Raw genomic sequence first — 22,607 nt, forward strand, 5'->3', positions numbered from 1 at the left:
CTTTAGAGATTTATTACTCAAGTAAAAGTAAGGAGTAGTCACCCAAATATTTACTTGAGTAAAAGTAAAAAGTATGTTGTGAAAAAACTACTCAAGTACTGAGTAACTGATGAGTAACCTGTATGTTTAATGATGATGGCAACAAGTAATGCACAAAAACATAAAAATAGCAACAAATTCAGAGCCAGGAATATCTCTTAAGCAACTAAAACAATAATATATATTAAATAATATATATTTGGTTTTACACTTTATTGAAAAAAAAAATTTAAAATGAATTTTACCTTTGCAACCTCATTATACTATTGGCTAAGTTTTATATTCATAAATGTAAGTTTCTCAATACACAATCAATCAATCAATCAATGTTTTTTTGTATAGCCCTAAATCACAAGTGTCTCAAAGGGCTGCACAAACCACCAAACCACAACGATATCCTCGGTAGAGCCCATATAAGGGCAAGGAATATAGTATTGTGCTGCTAATCACAAGCTGGAAGCTGCTGCACTAATCGCTAGCTACCTTAAATGCTAACCTGAATGTAATAATAATCATGCTTTTATTTTGAAACTGCAAGTGAGTGAGGTGGCACATGTCGTTTGAAAACTAACTGTTTTTTGTGCCTTTAAAAAAGATTTAGAACTCTACATTAAAACACTCTACCTCTAACAACCAAAAAGCTGTGAAAACGATGATGCTGTGTTCCAAATTTAAGTTATTTACTGAGATTGACTGACTTTATGGCTTTGCACTTTGTTTATTTTATATATATATATATATATATATATATATATATATATATATATATATATATATTGCATTCTATTTTAGTTACTTTGAATTTACAACCCCCTGGCGCTGTTTTGCACGGTTTTTATACTGTTTTTGTACTTACTTTGATTATTATTTTCAACTGTTTGTCAATGTTGAAATTTCTAAATAAACGTTGATAAAAAAAAATTAAAAATTGTGCAGTTAATCATGTGACCGCCTGGCTCTGTTTGATTGGTGAAACGGAGTCAAACGGCACTAGTGACTGCATTTGATTGGTGAAACGCAGGCATGTTATAGATCCTACGTTGAATGCGTGTCTGACAAAACAAAAAAAACATTAACAGATCGATAAAAATCAGTAGCGAGTAGCGAGCTGAATGTAGATAAATGGAGCGGAGAAAAAGTGGCGTTTCTTCTCTATAAATATACTCAAGTAAAAGTATGTTGCATTAAAACTACTCTTAGAAGTACAATTTATCCCAAAAGTTACTCAAGTAGATGTAACGGTGAAAAATGTAGCGCGTTACTACCCACCTCTACTAATCATTAACAAACCAATGTTAGCATTGCATCAATTAGCATTAAGCTTGTGCATTTTTTTTAAAAAGGGTAGTCTTACCTAACTCACATTGGACTGTTTTTTTGAGTCACCTTATATGTCGGCATTGTAAATTACAGAAGGGAAGTTTGCCTCAGTCCGCTCTCAGTGCTGACATCACATGGACAAAGATAAGACCTTCTGGAGGAAAGTTCTGTGGTCAGATGAAATAAAAATGGAGCTGTTTGGCCACAATACCCAGCAATATGTTTGGAGGAGAAAAGGTGAGGCATTTAATCCCAGGAACACCACCCCTACCGTCAAGCATGGTGGTGGTAGTATTATGCTCTGGGCCTGTTTTGCTGCCAATGGAACTGGTGCTTTACAGAGAGTAAATGGGACAATGAAAAAGGAGGATTACCTCCAAATTCTTCAGGACAAGCTAAAATCCTCAGCCTGGAGGTTGGGTCTTGGGCGCAGTTGGGTGTTCCAACAGGACAATGACCCCAAACACACGTCAAAAGTGGTAATGGAATGGTTAAATCAGGCTAGAATTAAAGGCCTACTGAAAGCCACTACTAGCGACCACGCAGTCTGATAGTTTATATATCAATGATGAAATATTAACATTGCAACACATGCCAATACGGCCGCTTTAGTTTACTAAATTGCAATTTTAAATTTCCCGCGGAGTTTTTTTGTTGAAAACGTCGTGGAATGATGACGCGTGCGCATGACGTCTCAAGTTGTAGCGGACATATTAGCCCAGCACCACACACGGCTAAAAGTCGTCTCTTTTCATCGCATGATTACACAGTATTTTGGACATCTGTGTTGCTGAATCTTTTGCAATTTGTTCAATTAATAATGGAGACATCAAAGAAGAATGCTGTTGGTGGAAAGCGGTGTATTGCAGCTGTCTTTAGCAACCGAAACACAGCCGGTGTTTGTTGTGAAGCTTTAACACAGAGCGGTCAAGCGAACATGTTTCTCTACGTCATCCGGCAAGTTTTTGGATGGGAAAATTGTGATATTAAGTCGGCTCTTACCGGAGACTTCACTGGATTATGCAACCTCATCCTGCAGCTCAAAAAGGCAGCTGCGATCTTGGCTCCTCCATTGGCTTCTCTCAGAGACACTGGCGTTCATCGCAGCCCTCCGACTTTCAGGTATGACTTTACAATATCACTAAAATACTATTAAATCAATAAGCATATAAGGGATCTTCCAGAATTATCCTAGTAAATGTATCTAATTACATCTGAAACGCTCACACTGCCGCCGCCTGAAACCGTCGCCTTTTCTTTTTTTATTTTTTTATTTGTGCTTCACTCTCACTTTCCTCTTCCACAAATCTTTCATCCTCGCTCAAATTAATGGGGAAATTGTCGCTTTCTCGGTCCGAAACGCTCTTCCTGCTGGAGGCTATGATTATAAACAATGTGAGGATGAGAGGAGCCCTACAACCCGTGACGTCACGCGCACATCGTCTGCTACTTCCGGTACAGGCAAGGCTTTTTTATTAGCGACCAAAAGTTGTGAACTTTATCAACGATGTTCTTTACTAAACCCTTTCAGCAAAAATATGGCAATATCGCGAAACGATCAAGTATGACACATAGAATGGACCTGCTATCCCCGTTTAAATAAGAAATCTCATTTCAGTCGGCCTTTAAACAAGTTGAAAAACGTATCTGGGTTTAGCACCGAAACACAGCCGGTGTTTCTTTGTTTGTTGTGAAGCTTTAACACAGAGCGGTCAAGCGAACATGTTTCTCTACGTCAACCGGCAAGTTTTTGGATGGGAAAATTGTGATATTAAGTCGGCTCTTACCGGAGACTTCATTGGATTATGCGACCTCATCCTGCAGTTCAAAAAGGCAGCTGTGATCTTGGCTCCTCCATTGGCTTCTCTCAGAGACACTGGCGTTCACCTTTCAGGTATGACTTTACAATCTCACTAAAACACTATTAAAACAATAAGCAGATAAGGGATCTTTCACAATTATCCTAGTAAATGTGTCTGATTACATCTTAAACGCTCACACTGCCACCGCCTGGAGCCGTCGCCTTTTCTTTCTTTTTTTTGTGCTTCACTCCAACTTTCCTCATCCACGAATATTTCATCCTCGCTCAAATTAATGGGGAAATTGACGCTTTCTCGGTGCGAAACGCTGTTGCTGCCGGAGGCTATGATTATAAACAATGTGAGGATGTGAGGAGCCCTACAACCAGTGATGTCACGCGCACATCGTCTGCTACTTCCGGTGAAGGCAGGGCTTTTTTATTAGCGACCAAAAGTTGCGAACTTTATCAACGATGTTCTCTACTAAATCATTTCAGCAGAATTATGGAATTATCGCAAAATGATCAAGTATGACACATAGAATGGACCTGCTATCCCCGTTTAAACAAGAAAATAGGCCTTTAAGGATTTAGAATGGCCTTCGGAAAGTCCTGATTTAAACGTGTGGACAATGCTAAAGAAACAAGTCCACGTCAGAAAACCAAGAACTTTAGCTGAACTGCACCAATTTTGTCAAGAGGAGTGGTCAAAAATTCAACCAGAAGCTTGTGGATGGCTACCAAAAGCGCCTTATTGCAGTGAAACTTGCCAAAGGACATGTAAGCAAATATTAACATTGCTGTATGTATACTTTTGACCCTCACATTTTCAGTAGACCCATAATAAATTCATAAAAGAACCAAACTTCATTAATGTTTTTTGTGACCAACAAGTATGTGCTCCAATCACTCTTTTACAAAAAATAAAAAAATTACTGGAAACTCACAGCAATAAAATTATGTTCTTTACTAGTGTATATAAACTTTTGACCACGACTCTATGCCCTCTGCCTAGAAAGTCTGCATCCGGTTCGGGACTTCATCAAGCAACGACTTTGCTTTGAACCCCCGAGTGAGGGGGGCCAGGGGTGAGAAACATGTCCATAAAAAGGTGACTCTAAGCAAAAAAAAAAAAAAGGGGCCCACAGACGGGAGCCAAACAGCCCATAATGATCAGAGGCAGGTGTTCTTTTGTGGGGCAAAGAATGAGAAGATGACTTATTGAAAGTAAGTAATAATATGTTTCAGCTGTAAAGATGACATCATGCTCATATAGAAACCAGGTGTGTTGACATGCATCTTCCACTCAGGGGGCCTTCTTGCAACATTTTGGCGAGAGCGAGTAAATATTTACTCCGAAGAGGACGCCTGAGCAGGATCCCCATCCTGTTTTTTTTTTGTGTTTTTTTTACGAGGACCTCAAGTGTTGAAATGACATGTCTGCTCCTCCTGGCTGCTTCTTCTCAGATTCCACCTTTCCTCTCCCCCCCGCCCCCCCGTTCTCTGCACACACTTTTCCACAAATTCCCTTTTCTCTCCTCTGGCACATGCTCGCATACCGCTGCAACTCAGCCGTTCTGGTTGTTGTTCGATTCCCCACAATGCAAGGCGTCGACGCAGGAGCGGGAGATAGATTCGACACCAGGGGTGTCAAACTCCTTTTCATTGAGGGCCGTTTTAAACAATGAGTAATATATAAATACACATCCATCCATCCATCTTCTTCCGTTTATCTGAGGTCGGGTCGCAGGGGCAGCAGCCTAAGCAGGGAAGCCCAGACTTCCCTCTCCCCAGCCACTTTATCCAACTCTTCCCGAGGCGTTCCCAGGCCAGCCTGAAGACATAGTCTTCTCAAAGTGTCCTGGGTCTTCCCCGTGGCCTCCTACTGGTTGGACGTGCCCTAAACACCTCCCTAGGGAGGCGTTCGGGTGGCATCCTGACCAGATGCCCGAACCACCTCATCTGGCTCCTCTCCATGTGGAGGAGCAGCGGCTTTACTTTGAGTTCCTCCCGGATGGCAGAGCTTCTCACCCTATCTCTAAGGGAGAGACCCAAACTCATTTGGGCCGCTTGTACCCGTGATCTTATCCTTTCGGTCATGACCCAAAGCTCATGACCATAGGTGAGGATGGGAACGTAGATCGACCGGTAAATTGAGAGCTTTGCCTTCCGGCTCAGCTCCTTCTTCACCACAACGGATCGACACAACGTCCGCATCACTGAAGACGCCACTTTGTCCAACTCTTCCCGAGGCGTTCCCAGGCCAGCCGGGAGACATAGTCTTCCCAACGTGACCTGGGTCTTCCCCGTGGCCTCCTCCTGGTTGGACGTACCCCAAACACCTCCCTAGGGAGGCGTTCACGTGGCATCCTGACCAGATGCCCGAACCACTTCATCTGGCTCCTCTTGATGTGGAGCTCATGACCATAAGTGAGGATGGGAACGTAGATAGACCGGTAAATTGAGAGCTTTGCCTTCCGGCTCAGCTCCTTCACCACAATGGATTGATACAACGTCCGCATTACTGAAGACGCCACATCGTTCCACCTGTCGATCAATCAATCAATCAATCAATCAATCAATCAATCAATGTTTACTTATATAGCCCTAAATCACTAGTGTCTCAAAGGGCTGCACAAACCACTACCACATCCTCGGTAGGCCCACATAAGGGCAAGGAAAACTCACACCCAGTGGGACGTCGGTGACAATGATGACTATGAGAACCTTGGAGAGGAGGAAAGCAATGGATGTCGAGCGGGTCTAACATGATACTGTGAAAGTTCAATCCATAATGGATCCAACACAGTCGCGAGAGTCCAGTTCAAAGCGGAGCCAGCAGGAAACCATCCCAAGCGGAGGCGGATCAGCAGCACAGAGTTGTCCCCAGCCGATACACAGGCAAGCAGTACATGGCCACCGGATCGGACCGGACCCCTTCCACAAGGGAGAGTGGGACATAGGAGAAAAAGAAAAGAAACGGCAGATCAACTGGTCTAAAAAGGGAGTCTATTTAAAGGCGATGAGTTTTAAGGTGAGACTTAAATGCTTCTGCTGATCTCACTCGTGAACAAGACTCCTAGGTACTTGAACTCCTCCACTTGGGGCAGGGTCTCCTCCCCAACCCGGAGATGGCATTCCACCCTTTTCCGGGAGAGAACCATGGACTCGGACTTGGAGGTGCTGATTCTCATTCCGGTCGCTTCACACTCGGCTGCGAACCGATCCAGTGAGAGCTGAAGATCCCGGTCAGATGAAGCCATCAGGACCACATCATCTGCAAAAAGCAGAGACCTAATCCTGCGGTCACCAAACCGGAACCCCTCAACGCCTTGACTGCGCCTAGAAATTCTGTCCATAAAAGTTATGAACAGAATGGGTGACAAAGGACAGCCTTGGCGGAGTCCAACCCTCACTGGAAACGTGTCCGACTTACTGCTGGCAATGCGGACCAAGTTCTGACATTGATCATACAGGGAGTGGACCGCCACAATAAGACAGTCCGATACCCCATACTCTCTGAGCACTCCCCACAGGACTTCCCGAGGGACACGGTCCAATGCCTTCTCCAAGTCCACAAAGCACATGTAGACTGGTTGGGCAAACTCCCATGCACCCTCAAGAACCCTGCCGAGAGTATAGAGCTGGTCCACAGTTCCAAGACCAGGACGAAAACCACACTGTTCCTCCTGAATCCGAGGTTCGACTATCCGGCGTAGCCTCCTCTCCAGTGCACCTGAATAAACCTTACCGGGAAGGCTGAGGAGTGTGATCCTACCATAGTTGGAACACACCCTCCGGTCCCCCTTCTTAAAGAGAGGGACCACCACCCCGGTCTGCCAATCCAGAGGTACCGCCCCCAATATATATATATATATATATATATATATATATATATATATATATAAAAACTATATAGCCTTGACTCACATCCATCCATTTACTACCGCTGATTCCCTTTGGGGTCGCGGGGGTCGCTGGTGCCTAGCTCAGCTACAATCGGGCGGAAGGCAGTGTACACCCTTGACAAGTCGCCACCTCATCGCAGCCTTGACTCACATATGAACTGGAAGTGCCATCCCATTCCTAACCCATAGGGTTCAATATGATGTGGGTCGACATTTTGCAGCTATTACAGCGTCAACTCTCCTGGGAAGGCTGTCCACAAGGTTGCGGAGTGTGTTCATATAGGAATTTTCCACCTTTCTTCCAAAAGCGCGTTGGTGAGGTCACACACTGATGTTGGTCCAGAAGGCCCGGCGCTCAGTGTCCGTACTAATTAATCCCAAAGGTGTTATATCGGTTTCAGGTCAGGACTCCGTGCAGGCCAGTCAAGTTTATCCACACCAGACTCTGTCATCCATGTCTTTATGGACCTTGCTTTGTGCACGGGTAACCAATCATGTTGGAAGAGGAAGTTAATGATTATTTGTAAAACAATATTAGGTTCCTCAGTTCGTACATTAAATATTGAAAATCATTGTATTCCTTTTATTATTTACGAATTACACAACGTGCCAACTTCACTGGTTTTGGGTTTTGTATTTCAATAGGTGTGATGTGCGACACGTGTGTCACATACCACTTGACATTATTATTACAGCTACAAAATACCGTATTTCCTTAAATTGCCGCAAGGTATATAGTATGCGCCTGCCTAGAATTACTGCCGGGTCTAACTCATTTCGCAAAATATTATTTTTATTAGCGCATGTCTAGAATTTCCGCAGGGTCAAACTCGTTTTGCAAAATAATTAGCATATGCCTGGAATTTCCACCGGGTCAAACTCGTCAGGTCACGAGTGACACTTCACCTGTCATCATTTTCAAAATGGAGGAAGCTGATTTCAATCATTTGAAATCGCATAAAGGGAAGAAGATTAAGAGCTATTCAGTAGGATTTAAGGTCCAAGCTATCGAATATGCTAAAAAGAACAGTAAGCAGCTATGTTTTATTTATATACCATAGCTGCGTGTGTCAAATATGAGTCATTAAATGACTCCCGCCTCCTGGTGGTAGAGGGCGCTAGTGATCCTTCTTGCGACTACTCGGCTGCAGAAGAAGTGACAACAAGCAGCGATCTTTTATTTATTCCTCTCGCTTGCACTTTTAACATGGAGGATTACATATCTAAAATAAAACTGTTTTCTAAACTGGACTTTCAATCGGAGCAGGAGGTCATAAAGGAAGATCTCCATCCAGACAGAGAGACTTTTAAAACTGAAGAAAGATAAGGAAGACTTCTATAAACAAGTTATCGATGCTTTTGTTCAGAAGGAGCTGCGCATGGACTTCATTTATAAGTAAAGGTAAGACCATAATAACGTTTTTTTTATTATATGTGCTTTTCATGATGGTATCCTTACATCACACTCAAATTTTTAAGCGTAGGCCTAAATTTATCGCTTAACTTTGGTAAGTGCCGGAGTGAGAGGAGGTTTTAAATTAATTAGCGCATTCTTGCCTTCATCGCATGCCTTTGGTAAGTGCCGGGGAGAGAGGAGGTTTTAAATTAATTAGCGCATGCTTACTTTTACCGCATGCCTTTGGTAAGTGCCGGAGTGAGAGGAGGTTTTAAATTAATTAGCGCATTCTTGCCTTCATCGCATGCCTTTGGTAAGTGCCGGGGAGAGAGGAGGTTTTAAATTAATTAGCGCATGCTTACTTTTACCGCATGCCTTTGGTAAGTGCCGGAGTGAGAGGAGGTTTTAAATTAATTAGCGCCCCGGCGGCAATTCAAGGAAATACGATAATTAAAAAGCACATTTTGCAGAATAACTGCAAAATTCACAGTTGCCAAGCGTTTTTCTCTTGTGTTCTTTCAAATCAAGAACATTTTACCAGATGTTCCTCGCTTTCCACACACCGCTCTTAGTTTTTTTTCTATTTTTTTTTTATTATTAAACGTTCTCATCAACATTCCTCTTCATTAATACCTCACCCCGCTCCCAACCTTCACCTCGCTACCGACTGCTACACATTCTCCCCAAACAAAAAACCCCTTTCACCGCTACTTCACTGTGTCACCTACTTCCACTCTGACGCTGAACACACACACACACACACACACGCACACACGCACTTTTCTCATTTCCTCCGTCCTTCACTTTCTTCCACATGCACGCCACACTATCTCGCTTGTGTTGAGGCCTTAGGCGCGCTGTGTTATGACACACACGCCTCGGAGATAATAAGAAGTGTCACACTCACTCCGGCCTACTCCTTTAATCACAGCAACACAAGCCCGGGCAAAATCTCAAGACAAAAAGGTAAATATGTGTACTACCTGGTTAAAGGCCTACTGAAATGAGATTTTCTTATTTAAACGGGGATAGCAGGTCCGTTCTATGTGTCATACTTGATCATTTCGCAATATTGCCATATTTTTACTGAAAGGATTTAGTAGATAAAGTTTGCAACTTTTGGTTGCTAATAAAAAAGCCTTGCCTTTCCCGGAAGTAGCAGACGATGACGTCACCGGTGTGAGGGCTCCTCACATCCTCACATTGTTTATAATGTGAGCCTCCGGCAGCGAGAGCTATTCGGACCGAGAAAGCGACAATTCCCCCATTAATTGGAGCGAGGATGAAAGATTCGTGGATGAGGAAATTTAGAGTGAAGGACTATAAAAAAAATAATGGGCTTCACAGTGGCAGAGGGGTTAGTGCGTCTGCCTCACAATACGAAGTTCCTGCAGTACTGGGTTCAAATCCAGGCTCGGGATCTTCCTGTGTGGAGTTTGCATGTTCTCCCCGTGAATGCGTGGGTTCCCTCCGGGTACTCCGGCTTCCTCCCACTTCCAAAGACATGCACCTGGGGATAGGTTGATTGGCAACACTAAAAATTGGCCCTAGTGTGTGAATGTGAGTGTGAATGTTGTCTGTCTATCTGTGTTGGCCCTGCGATGAGGTGGCGACTTGTCCAGGGTGTACCCCGCCTTCCGCCCGATTGTAGCTGAGATAGGCGCCAGCGCCCCCCGCGACCCCGTAAGGGAGAAAGCGGTAGAAAATGGATGGATGGATGGATATTAAAAAAAATAAAGTAAAAAGAAAAAGGGCGATTGCATTGGGAGCGATTCAGATGTTTTTAGACACATTTACTAGGATAATTTTGGGAAATCCCTTATCTTTCTAATTTGAGCGAGGATGAAAGATTCGTGGATGAGGAAAGTTAGAGTGAAGGACTAGAAAAAAACGTTTACAAAAAAAAAGGCGATTGCAGTGGGAGCGGTTACGATGTTTTTAAGACACATTTCCTAGGATAATTCTGGGAAATCCCTTATCTGCCTATTGTGTTGTTAGTGTTTTAGTGAGATTAAATAGTACCTGATAGTCGGAGGGGTGTGTCCACGGGTGTGTTGACGCCAGTCTCTGAGAGTAGTCCCTAAGCTGCAGCTTGACAAAAGCTCAGCTTATCTCCGGTAAGAGACGACTTTTAGCCGTAAGTGGTGCTGGGCTAATATATCGCCTCCAACCAATTACGTCACAAACACGCGTCATCATTCCACGACATCACCGGTGTGAGGGCTCCTCACATCCTCACATTGTTTATAGTGTGAGCCTCCGGCAGCGAGAGCTATTCGGACCGAGAAGCGACAATTTCCCCATTAATTGGAGCGAGGATGAAAGATTTGTGGATGAGGAAATTTAGAGTGAAGGACTATAAAAAAAATATATACTGTAGTGCGTCTGCCTCACAATACGAAGTTCCTGCAGTCCTGGGTTCAAATCCAGGCTTGGGATCTTTCTGTGTGGAGTTTGCATGTTCTCCCCGTGACTGCGTGGGTTCCCTCCGGGTACTCCGGCTTCCTCCCACTTCCAAAGACATGCACCTGGGGATAGGTTGATTGGCAACACTAAATTGGCCCTAGTGTGTGAATGTTGTCTGTCTATCTGTGTTGGCCCTGCGATGAGTTGGCGACTTGTCCAGGGTGTACCCCGCCTTCCGCCCGATTGTAGCTGAGATAGGCACCAGCGCCCCCCGCGACCCCGTAAGGGAGAAAGCGGTAGAAAATGGATGGATATAAAAAAAAATAAAGTAAAAAGAAAAAGGGCGATTGCATTGGGAGCGATTCAGATGTTTTTAGACACATTTACTAGGGTAATTCTGGGAAATCCCTTATCTTTCTAATTTGAGCGAGGATGAACGATTCGTGGATGAGGAAAGTTAGAGTGAAGGACTAGGAAAAAAAATATGTTTACAAAAAAAAATGCGATTGCAGTTGGAGCGATTACGATGTTTTTAGACACATTTCCTAGGATAATTCTGGGAAATCCCTTATCCGCCTATTGTGTTGCTAGTGTTTTAGTGAGATTAAATAGTACCTGATAGTCGGAGGGGTGTGTCCACGGGTGTGTTGACGCCAGTCTCAGAGTAGTCCCTAAGCTGCAGCTTGACAAAAGCTCAGCTGATCTCTGGTAAGAGGCGACTTTTTACCACAATTTTCTCACCGAAACCTGCTTTGAGTCACTAGAGAAAAGCACTATATAAATTTAAAGGAAGAAAATTTTATTTTTATTTAATATGCCATTGATATTTTTTTAATTATTATTATTTGAAACTGGATTTTGCATGTCACTATAAAGTTATATAAGCCTTGCTTGTTTAATATTCAATGCAAAACTTGTTTGTGTCCCTATTAAAAGGTTCATTTGTTCAAACGTTGGTCCACTCTGTATTTGAGTTTGACACCGCTGACGTAGATACTCGGCGTGTTCCCAAGATGCGGAAAAGCTGTTCAGGTAAAAAAAAAACACAACTAAACGCGACAGGAAGAGCCACCAAAATAAAAGCACAGGAAAGGAACTATCGGCCATCCCTCGCTCAGACCACAGGACAATAATATAAGAGATTACTTAACGTGTTCCTTGCTTCAGACGCCAACAGGGTCGACTTAAACAGGTTTGTCTTTATAACGGTTGGTGGCGGGGTTTCCCACACATTTATTTATTTGTGGCGGCCCGCCACGAAAGAATTACGGCCACCACAACAAAAAAACAAAAAATTTTTATTTATTTATTTTATTTTTTTCCGACTTTTGACTCGCTCGACCGCTCATAAAAGCAATGGGACTCTGTCTGTGAATAGAGCTTCAATCAATCAATCAATCAATGTTTACTTATATAGCCCTAAATCACTAGTGTCTCAAAGGGCTGCACAAACCACTACGACATCCTCGGTAGGCCCACATAAGGGCAAGGAAAACTCACACCCAGTGGGACGTCGGTGACAATGATGACTATGAGAACCTTGGAGAGGAGGAAAGCAATGGATGCCGAGCGGGTCTAACATGATACTGTGAAAGTTCAATCCATAATGGATGCAGCACAGTCGCGAGAGTCCAGTCCAAAGCGGATCCAACACAGCAGCGAGAGTCCCGTTCACAGCGGAGCCAGCAGGAAACCATCCCAAGCGGAGGCGGATCAGCAGCGCAGAGATGTCCCCAGCCGATACACAGGCAAGCAGTACATGGCCACCGGATCGGACCGGACCCCCTCCACAAGGGAGAGTGGGACATAGAAGAAAAAGAAAAGAAACGGCAGATCAACTGGTCTAAAAAGGGAGTCTATTTAAAGGCTAGAGTATACAAATGAGTTTTAAGGTGAGACTTAAATGCTTCTACTGAGGTAGCATCTCGAACTGTTACCGGGAGGGCATTCCAGAGTACTGGAGCCCGAACGGAAAATGCTCTATAGCCCGCAGACTTTTTTTGGGCTTTGGGAATCACTAACAAGCCGGAGTCCTTTGAACGCAGATTTCTTGCCGGGACATATGGTACAATACAATCGGCAAGATAAGATGGAGCTAGACCGTGTAGTATTTTATACGTAAGTAGTAAAACCTTAAAGTCACATCTTAAGTGCACAGGAAGCCAGTGCAGGTGAGCCAGTACAGGTATATATGTATGTATATATGTATATAAAGGTATATACAGTATAGGTATATATGTATGTATATATTTATATAAAGGTATATACAGTATAGGTATATATGTATGTATATATGTATATAAAGGTATATACAGTACAGGTATATATGTATGTATATATGTATATAAAGGTATATACAGTATAGGTATATATGTATGTATATATTTATATAAAGGTATATACAGTATAGGTATATATGTATGTATATATGTATATAAAGGTATATACAGTATAGGTATATATGTATGTATATATTTATATAAAGGTATATACAGTATAGGTATATATGTATGTATATATGTATATAAAGGTATATACAGTATAGGTATATATGTATGTATATATGTATATAAAAGGTATATACAGTATAGGTATATATGTATGTATATATTTATATAAAGGTATATACAGTATAGGTATATATGTATGTATATATGTATATAAAGGTATATACAGTATAGGTATATATGTATGTATATATGTATATAAAAGGTATATACAGTATAGGTATATATGTATGTATATATTTTTATAAAGGTATATACAGTATAGGTATATATGTATGTATATATGTATATAAAGGTATATACAGTATAGGTATATATGTATGCATATATGTATATAAAAGGTATATACTGTATAGGTATATATGTATGTATATATGTATATAAAGGTATATACAGTACAGGTATATATGTATGTATATATGTATATAAAGGTATATACAGTACAGGCGTAATGTGATCAAACTTTCTTCTTCTTGTCAAAAGTCTAGCAGCCGCATTTTGTACCAACTGTAATCTTTTAATGCTAGACATGGGGAGACCCGAAAATAATATCTTACAGTAGTCGAGGCGAGACGTAACAAACACATGGATAATGATCTCAGTGTCTTTAGTGGACAGAATGGAGCGAATTTTAGCGATATTACGGAGATGAAAGAAGGCCGTTTTAGTAACGCTTTTAATGTGTGACTCAAAGGAGAGAGTTGGGTGGAAGATAATACCCAGATTCTTTACCGTGTCGCCTTGTTTAATTGTTTGGTTGTCAAATGTTAGAGTTGTATTATTAAATAGAGTTCGGTGTCTAGCAGGACCGATAATCAGCTTGTAGTTACATATTATATAAATATGTAAATATTATATAAATATGTACATAAAGTGTTGTAATTATATTCCAACTCCGCGGCCTTCTTGGTCATCGCCGCCGCCGCCGCCTCTCACCCCACATCCCCCCCCCCCCCCCGCCGCCCGACCACACCACCACAAATAGATGCCTGACCTGTGGGAAACACTGGATGGCGAGCAGCATTAGACGGGGAGAAAGCCGCCACCATTTCCCAGCTGCTAGTCTTTACGGCTCCAAAAGCCTGAGCCGAATGTCATGTGACCTGCAGCTGGAACAAAACGAGACTCGTGCACAGGACCAAGCGGGCTAAAAACGGCGTGTAACGCAACGCTGGGCCGTCACAGGACAGCTATTAGTGTTGGGGGGATCTAAATGTGCTTCCCGCCCAGGAGCTCGCTGAAGTCGCTTGACCGGGGGACAAAGTCAAGAACCCGAGCGTGCCAGCCTGGCGCCGCCCTCTCCAGACTGGAGAGCTGACCTCCACTCGGCGATGAGAAGAGTCCACAAGAGCTGCAGAGTGCTCATGCTGCTGGAGGGCTATTCCTGGGGTCTTTGGAGCTCATGAATTGATTAAAGTGGAACATTATCACAATTTATGAAGGGTTAAAACCAATAAAAATCACTTCCCAGTGGCTTAATTTATTTTTCGAAGTTTTTCTCAAAATTTTACCCATCATGATTTACACCATCGCTATATCCACCCGTCTATTGTCCTGTGACGTCGCCGCGTGAAGCCACCGGAAACAAACATGGCGGATAGCGCAGAAAGGTATAGCATAGTAGCTCGGATTCAGACTCGGATTTCAGCGCCGTAAGCGATTCAACAGATTACGCATGTATTGAAACGGATGGTTGGAGTATGGAAGCAGGTACCGAAAACGAAATTAAAGAAGAAACAGAAGCTTTTGAGCCATATCACGACAGAAGGGAGGAAGCGCGGATGAACTTGGCGATCGCCTTCTAAACAACGATTGGTATGTGTTTGTTTGGCATTAAATGTGGGTGGAGGGAAAGGCTGGATGCAAATATAGCTACAAATGAGGCATAATGATGCAATATGAACATAGTTAGCCTAAATAGCATGTTAGCATCGATTAGCTTGCAGTCATGCCGTGACCAAATATGTCGGATTAGCGCATAAGTCAATAACATCAACAAAACTCACCTTTGTGATTTCGTTGACTTTATCGTTGGAAATGCATCTGCTTTGAGTGTCGCAGGATATCCACACATCTCTGTGCCGTCTCTGTCGTAGCATAGCTGTCGTCGGTAAAGTGTGCGGAACAAACGAGGGACTTTCGCATCTTTTGGCCAGTGGTACAACTTGAATCCGTCCCGGATCGTGTTGTTACACCCTCCGACAACACACCGAAATCTGCGTTCACGCAAGAAATCTGCGTTCAAAGGACTCCGGCTTATTAGTGATTCCCAAAGCCCAAAAAAAGTCTGCGGGCTATAGAGCGTTTTCCGTTCGGCCTCCAGTACTCTGGAATGCCCTCCCGGTAACAGTTCGAGATTTTACCTCAGTAGAAGCATTTAAGTCTCACCTTAAAACTAATTTGTATACTCTAGCCTTTAAATAGACTCCCTTTTTAGACCAGTTGATCTGCCGTTTCTTTTCATTTTCTTCTATGTCCCACTCTCCCTTGTGGAGGGGGTCCGGTCCGATGTCCATGGATGAAGTACTGGCTGTCCAGAGTCGAGACCCAGGATGGACCGCTCGTCGGGACCCAGGATGGACCGCTCGCCTGTATCGGTTGGGGACATCTCTACGCTGCTGATCCGCCTCCGCTTGAGATGGTTTCCTGTGGACGGGACTCTCGCTGCTGTCTTGGATCCGCTTTCACAGTATCATGTTGAACTTTCACAGTATCATGTTAGACCCGCTCGACATCCATTGCTTTCCTCCTCTCCAAGGTTCTCATAGTCATCATTGTCACAGACGTCCCACTGGGTGTGAGTTTTCCTTGCCCTTATGTGGGCCTACCGAGGATGTGGTAGTGGTTTAAGCAGCCCTTTGAGACACTAGTGATTTAGGGCTATATAAGTAAACATTGATTGATTGATTGATTGACCGACGAGGCATGATGTCTTCAGGGTACGGAAAACAGTCGAAAAAACTGAAAATAACAGAGCTGATTTGACTTGGTGCGTGTAATGTGTTTGAGAAAATGGCGGGTCGCTTCCTGTTGTGACGTCACAGGTGAAAGGTCATCGCTCCGACAGCGAACAATTGAAAGGCGTTTAAATCGCCAAATTCACCCTTTTAGAGTTCGGGAATCGGTTAGAAAAACATATGGTCTTTTTTCTGCACCATCAAGGTATATAATGACGCTTACATAGGTCTGCTGATAATGTTCCCCTTTAACGTGGACCCCAACTTAAACAAGTTGAAAAACTTATTGGGGTGTTACCATTTACGGAATATGTACTGTACTGTGCAATCTACTAATAAAAGTCTCAATCAATCAATCAATCATTTTTCCTGCTCTTTCTGGTGTCGGTGCCTCGCTCTGTGCACGTTCGAGTCCTGCGGACCAATACCACTTTTTGTGTACCAATGGTTTGCACACAAAGGCATGTTTGGTTCGATCTAATAGATCGTAAAATCGCAAAAAGAGGGGTTTGTAAATGGAGGTTCTATTGTATTTGGCTAACTTTCAAACAGCCTGCTAACCCCTTTAAAGACCTACTGAAAGCCACTACTAGCGACCACGCAGTCTGATAGTTTATATATCAATGATGAAATATTAACATTGCAACACATGCCAATACGGCCGCTTTAGTTTACTAAATTGCAATTTCAAATTTCCCGCAGAGTTTCCTGTTGAAAACGTCGCGGAATGATGACGCGTGTTTGTGATGTAATTGGTTGGAGGGGACATATTAGCCCAGCACCACTTACGGCTAAAAGTCGTCTCTTTTCATCGCATAATTACACAGTATTTTGGACTTCTGTGTTGCTGTATCTTTTGCAATTTGTTCAATTAATAATGGAGACGTCAAAGTAGAAAGATGGAGGTGGGAAGCTTTTAGCCTTTAGCCACACGAACACATGGTGTTTCCTTGTTTAAAATTCCCGAAGCTTTACTATGGATCAGAGCGGTCAAGCGAACATGGATCCCAACTACATGTCAACCGGCAGTTTCGGTGAGAAAATTGCGGTAATAAGTCGCCTCTTACCGGAGATCAGCCGAGCTTCTTTCCTGCTGCAGCTTTGTGACTTCAACACAACCGTGGACACACCCCTCCGACTATAAATGATAAATGGGTTGTACTTGTATAGCGCTTTTCTACCTTCAAGGTACTCAAAGCGCTTTGACACTACTTCCACATTTACCCATTCACACACATATTCACACACTGATGGAGGGAGCTGCCATGCAAGGCGCCAACCAGCACCCATCAGGAGCAAGGGTGAAGTGTCTTGCTCAGGACACAACGGACGTGACGAGGTTGGTACTAGGTGGGATTTGAACCAGGGACCCTCAAGTTGCGCACGGCCACTCTCCTACTGCGCCACACCGTCCCAACTATCAGGTACTATTTAACTCACTAAAACACTAGCAACACAATAGGCAGATAAGGAATTTTCCAGAGTTATCCTAGTAAATGTGTGTAAAAACATCTGAATCACTCCCACTGCAATCGCCTTTTTTTTTTTAGTCCTTCACTCTAAATTTCCTCATCCACAAATCGTTCATCCTCGCTCAAATTAATGGGGAAATCGTCGCTTTTTCGGTCCAAATAGCTCTAGCTGCTGGAGGCTCACATTATAAACAATGTGAGGATGTGAGGAGCCCTACAACCCGTCTGCTACTTCCGGTACAGGCAAGGCTTTTTTATTAGCGACCAAAAGTTGCGAACTTTATGGTGGATGTTCTCTACTAAATCCTTTCAGCAAAAATATGGCAATATGGCGAAATGATCAAGTATGACACATAGAATGGACCTGCTATCCCTGTTTAAATAAGAACATCTCATTTCAGTAGGCCTTTAAAAACTGGTCCTGGACATCTTTTTGTCCTCTGTGAATGTCACTTTTAATTGCAGGGAAATGAAGCGTGACATTCTTGTCTCGCCGAAACCGACTGGGAGTTACAGTGAGGTCAACTTGGCTCCGTCGCTTGCGTGCCCGCCTGCACGGTAGCCGGCATACCTGTGGACATCTCACCTCCATCGCCCACACCCCCGCAAAGTACACGGCAACGTGTAATATCTCCAAGTCTACGCTGCTTTTTATCCAGACACACACACACACACACACACACACACACACACACACACACACACACACACACACACACACACACACACACACACACACACACACACACACACACACGCACACGCATACGTCAGAGTGGTGGTGGTTACAGACCAGTGCTCATGGACAACAGGCTAGTGTTTGATCGAGGGAATGATCAACCTTCCAAAAACATTCTGTTGACCTTCATGTTTAGTTTATTGCCTTCAACTTTCAACACGTTGCCTTCATAGAAGTTAATTAATCATGACTGTGAGACACACACACACACACACACACACACACACACGCACACACACACACACACACACACACACACACACACACACACACACACACACACACACACACACACTCTTGTATTTCTGACCTTCTTGAGACCGCCGAAAAATGCCTACCTCATTAGGACTACCCTTTTTCTTGAATTTACAACATTATTAATATACCGTATTTCCTTGACTTGCCACCAGGTATATAGTATGAGCCTGCCTACAATTACTGCCGGGTCAAACTCGTTTCGCTAAATATTATTTTTATTAGCGCATGTCTAGTTTTTCCGCCGAGTCAAACTCGTTTCGCCAAACAATTAACATATGCCTAGAATTTCCACCGGGTCAAACTCGTCACGTCACGAGTGACACTTCACCTGTCATCATTTTCAAAATGGAGGAGGCTGATTTCAATCATTTGAAATCGCATGAAGGGAAGAAGATTAAGAGCTATTCAGTAGGATTTAAGGTCCAAGCGATTGAATATGCTAAAAAGAACAGTAAGCAGCTATGTTTTATTAAAATAACGTAGCTGCGTGTGTCAAATATGAGTCATTAAATGACTCCCGCCTCCTGGTGGCAGAGGGCGCTAGTGATCCTTCTTGCGAGTACTCGGCTGCAGAAGAAGTGACAACAAGCAGCGATCGTTTATTTTTTCCTCTCGCTTGCACTTTTAACATGGAGGATTACATATCTAAAATAAAATAGTTTTCTAAACTGGACTTTCAATCGGAGCGGGAGGTAATAAAGGAAGATCTCCATCGAGACAGAGAGACTTTTAAAACTGAAGAAAGATAAAGAAGACTTCTATAAACAAGTTATCGATGCTTTTGATCAGAAGGAGCTGCGCATGGACTTCATTTATAAGTAAAGGTAAGACCATAATAACATTTTATTATTAAATGTGCTTTTCATGATGGTATCCTTACATCACACTCAAATTTTTAAGCGGAGGCCTAAATTTACCCAATGCCTTTGGTAAGTGCCGGAGTGAGAAGAGGTTTTAAATTAATTAGCGCCCCGCCGGCAATTCAAGGAAATACGGTATGTGAAGTGAAGTGAATTCAATTTATATAGCGCTTTTTCTCTATTTACTCAAAGCGCTTTAGATAGTGAAACCCAAAATCACATTTTTACATTTAAAGCAGTGTGGGTGGCACTGGGAGCAGGTGGGTAAAGTGTCTTGCCCAAGGACACAACGGCAGTGACTAGGTTTGGCGAAAGCGGGGATCGAACCTGCAACCCTCAAGTTGCTGACACGGCCACTCTACCAATCGAGTTATACCGCCCCATATACACATACTATGCATATTTAAAAAAGCTTGTTGTGAAAAAGGAGTTGGAATTTCACAAGAAAAACTTAGAATGTTGGCAGTATTATAATAAAAGTCGTAATTTTACCCAACGCAAGTCAAATTTTCACAAGAAAAACTCAACATTAGTGCAATAATATGATAAAAATTGGAATTTTACTCAATAATAGTCGCAATTTTACAAGAAAAGCTAACAATTTTGGTAATTTTATGAAAATAGTCCTAATTTTACTTGACAAAAGTCCCAATTTTATAAGAAAACTTTAAAGTTTTGGCAAGATAATCAAAATAGGAATTTTACTTGGCAAAATTATGACAAAAGTCAACGTTTTGCTCAACAAATGTCAATGTTTTACAAGAGCCACAAAAAAATTGGCAATATTGTGATGAAGGTCAGAATTTTGTAGGACAAATGTCACCATTTTGCATTAAAAAGTAATAATTTTACATAAAAAAAGTAATAATTTTATGAGAAAATATTGCAATATTAAAGAGAAAAAACATGAGAAATTATTCCCAATTTTTTTAAGAAAGAAGTCCACACATTGTGAGAAAAAGACTGCTTATAGTAAAATGTTTAAAAAAAATTTGTTTTTAATTGGTTTTTAGGCTTCATTATTTACTTCAAGTTATTACAGTATGTCTCTATAAACATATTTATTTTATGTTTCTTATTAATTTTGGCCAAAGGGGGCGCATTTAGACTTAGACACAAGGGAAATTGTTCCACACAGTAGCTCAGTTACAAAGGATGGAAAGTGTAAGTATGGAAAGGACAATGTCGGTATAAAATAGACTAAAAATGTACCGTAATAGCAATATAAAATATAACATTTGTAATAGTTTTTTAATCTTCATTATTTACTTCAAGTTATTACAGTTTGTCTCCATGAACATATTATTTCATTTTTGTTGGTAATTTTGGCCAAAGGGGGCACATTTGAATTTCCTACACAAACTTGTTATTTCATATGTTGACCAGAAGGGGAACACTTTTAAAACCGACACACAGTTAATTTGAAAAAAGTTCTATTTTGGTTTCATCTGACCACATGACATTCTCTCAATCCTCTGCTGTATCATCCATGTATCCATTTTGGTATAAACTCAACTCGTCGTGTTTGGAGGAAGAAGAATACTGAGTTGCATCCCAAGAACACCATACCTACTGTGAAGCATGGGGGTGGAAACATCATGCTTTGGGGCTGTTTTTCTGCTAAGGGGACAGGACGATTGATCCGTGTTAAGGAAAGAATGAATGGGGCCACGTATCGTGAGATTTGGAGCCAAAACCTCCTTCCATCAGTGAGAGCTTTGAATGGTTGACCAAATACTTATTTTCCACCATAATTTACGAATAAATTCTTTAAAATTCCTACAATGTGAATTCCTGGATTTGTTTTTCCACATTCTGTCTCTCACAGTTGAAGTGTACCCATGATGAAAATTACAGACCTCTGTCATCATTTTAAGGGCCTACTGAAATGAGATTTTCTTACTTAAACGGGGATAGCAGGTCCATTCTATGTGTCATACTTGATCATTTCGCCATATTGCCATATTTTTGCTGAAAGGATTTAGTAGAGAACGTAGACGATAAAGTTCGCAACTGGATTAAAGCCCTGCCTCTACCGGAAGTCGCAGACGATGACGTCACATGTTGATGGCTCCAAGTCCGAGTCCATGGTTCTCGCCCGGAAAAGGGTGGAGTGCCATCTCCGGGTTGGGGAGGAGACCCTGCCCCAAGTGGAGGAGTTCAAGTACCTAGGAGTCTTGTTCACGAGTGAGGGAAGAGTGGATCGTGAGATCGACAGGCGGATCGGTGCGGCGTCTTCAGTAATGCAGACGTTGTACCGATCCATTGTGGTGAAGAAGGAGCTGAGCCGGAAGGCAAAGCTCTCAATTTACCGGTCGATCTACGTTCCCATCCTCACCTATGGTCATGAGCTCCACATCAAGAGGAGCCAGATGAGGTGGTTCGGGCATCTGGTCAGGATGCCACCAGGGAGGTGTTTGGGGCACGTCCAACCAGTAGGAGGCCACGGGGAAGACCCAGGTCACGTTGGGAAGACTATGTCACCTGGCTGGCCTGGGAACGCCTCGGGAAGAGTTCGACAAATTGGCGTCTTCAGTGATGCGGACGTTGTGTCGATCCGTTGTGGTGAAGAAGGAGCTGAGCCGGAAGGTAAAGCTCTCAATTTACCGCTCGATCTACGTTCCCATCCTCACCTATGGTCATGAGCTTTGGGTCATGACCGAAAGGATAAGATCACGGCTACAAGCGGCCCAAATGAGTTTGGGTCTCTCCCTTAGAGATAGGGTGAGAAGCTCTGCCATCCGGGAGGAACTCAAAGTAAAGCCGCTGCTCCTCCACATGGAGAGGAGCCAGATGAGGTGGTTCGGGCATCTGGCACGTCCAACCGGTAGGAGGCCACGGGGAAGACCCAGGACACGTTGGGAAGACTATGTCTCCCGGCTGGCCTGGGAACGCCTCGGGATCCCCCGTCAAGAGCTAGACGAAGTGGCTGGGGAGAGGGAAGTCT

General features: G+C 42.9%; 1 protein-coding gene across 1 annotated transcript in view; it reads right to left on the reverse strand.

The window, feature by feature from the left end:
- Positions 1-22,607, reverse strand: part of adamtsl4 (ADAMTS-like 4) — a 197,998-nt gene that overhangs the window by 141,011 nt on the left and 34,380 nt on the right. The gene's annotated exons all lie outside the window — the stretch shown is intronic.

Source organism: Nerophis ophidion, linkage group LG21, assembly GCF_033978795.1.
Source record: "Nerophis ophidion isolate RoL-2023_Sa linkage group LG21, RoL_Noph_v1.0, whole genome shotgun sequence".
Lineage (NCBI taxonomy): Eukaryota > Metazoa > Chordata > Actinopteri > Syngnathiformes > Syngnathidae > Nerophis > Nerophis ophidion.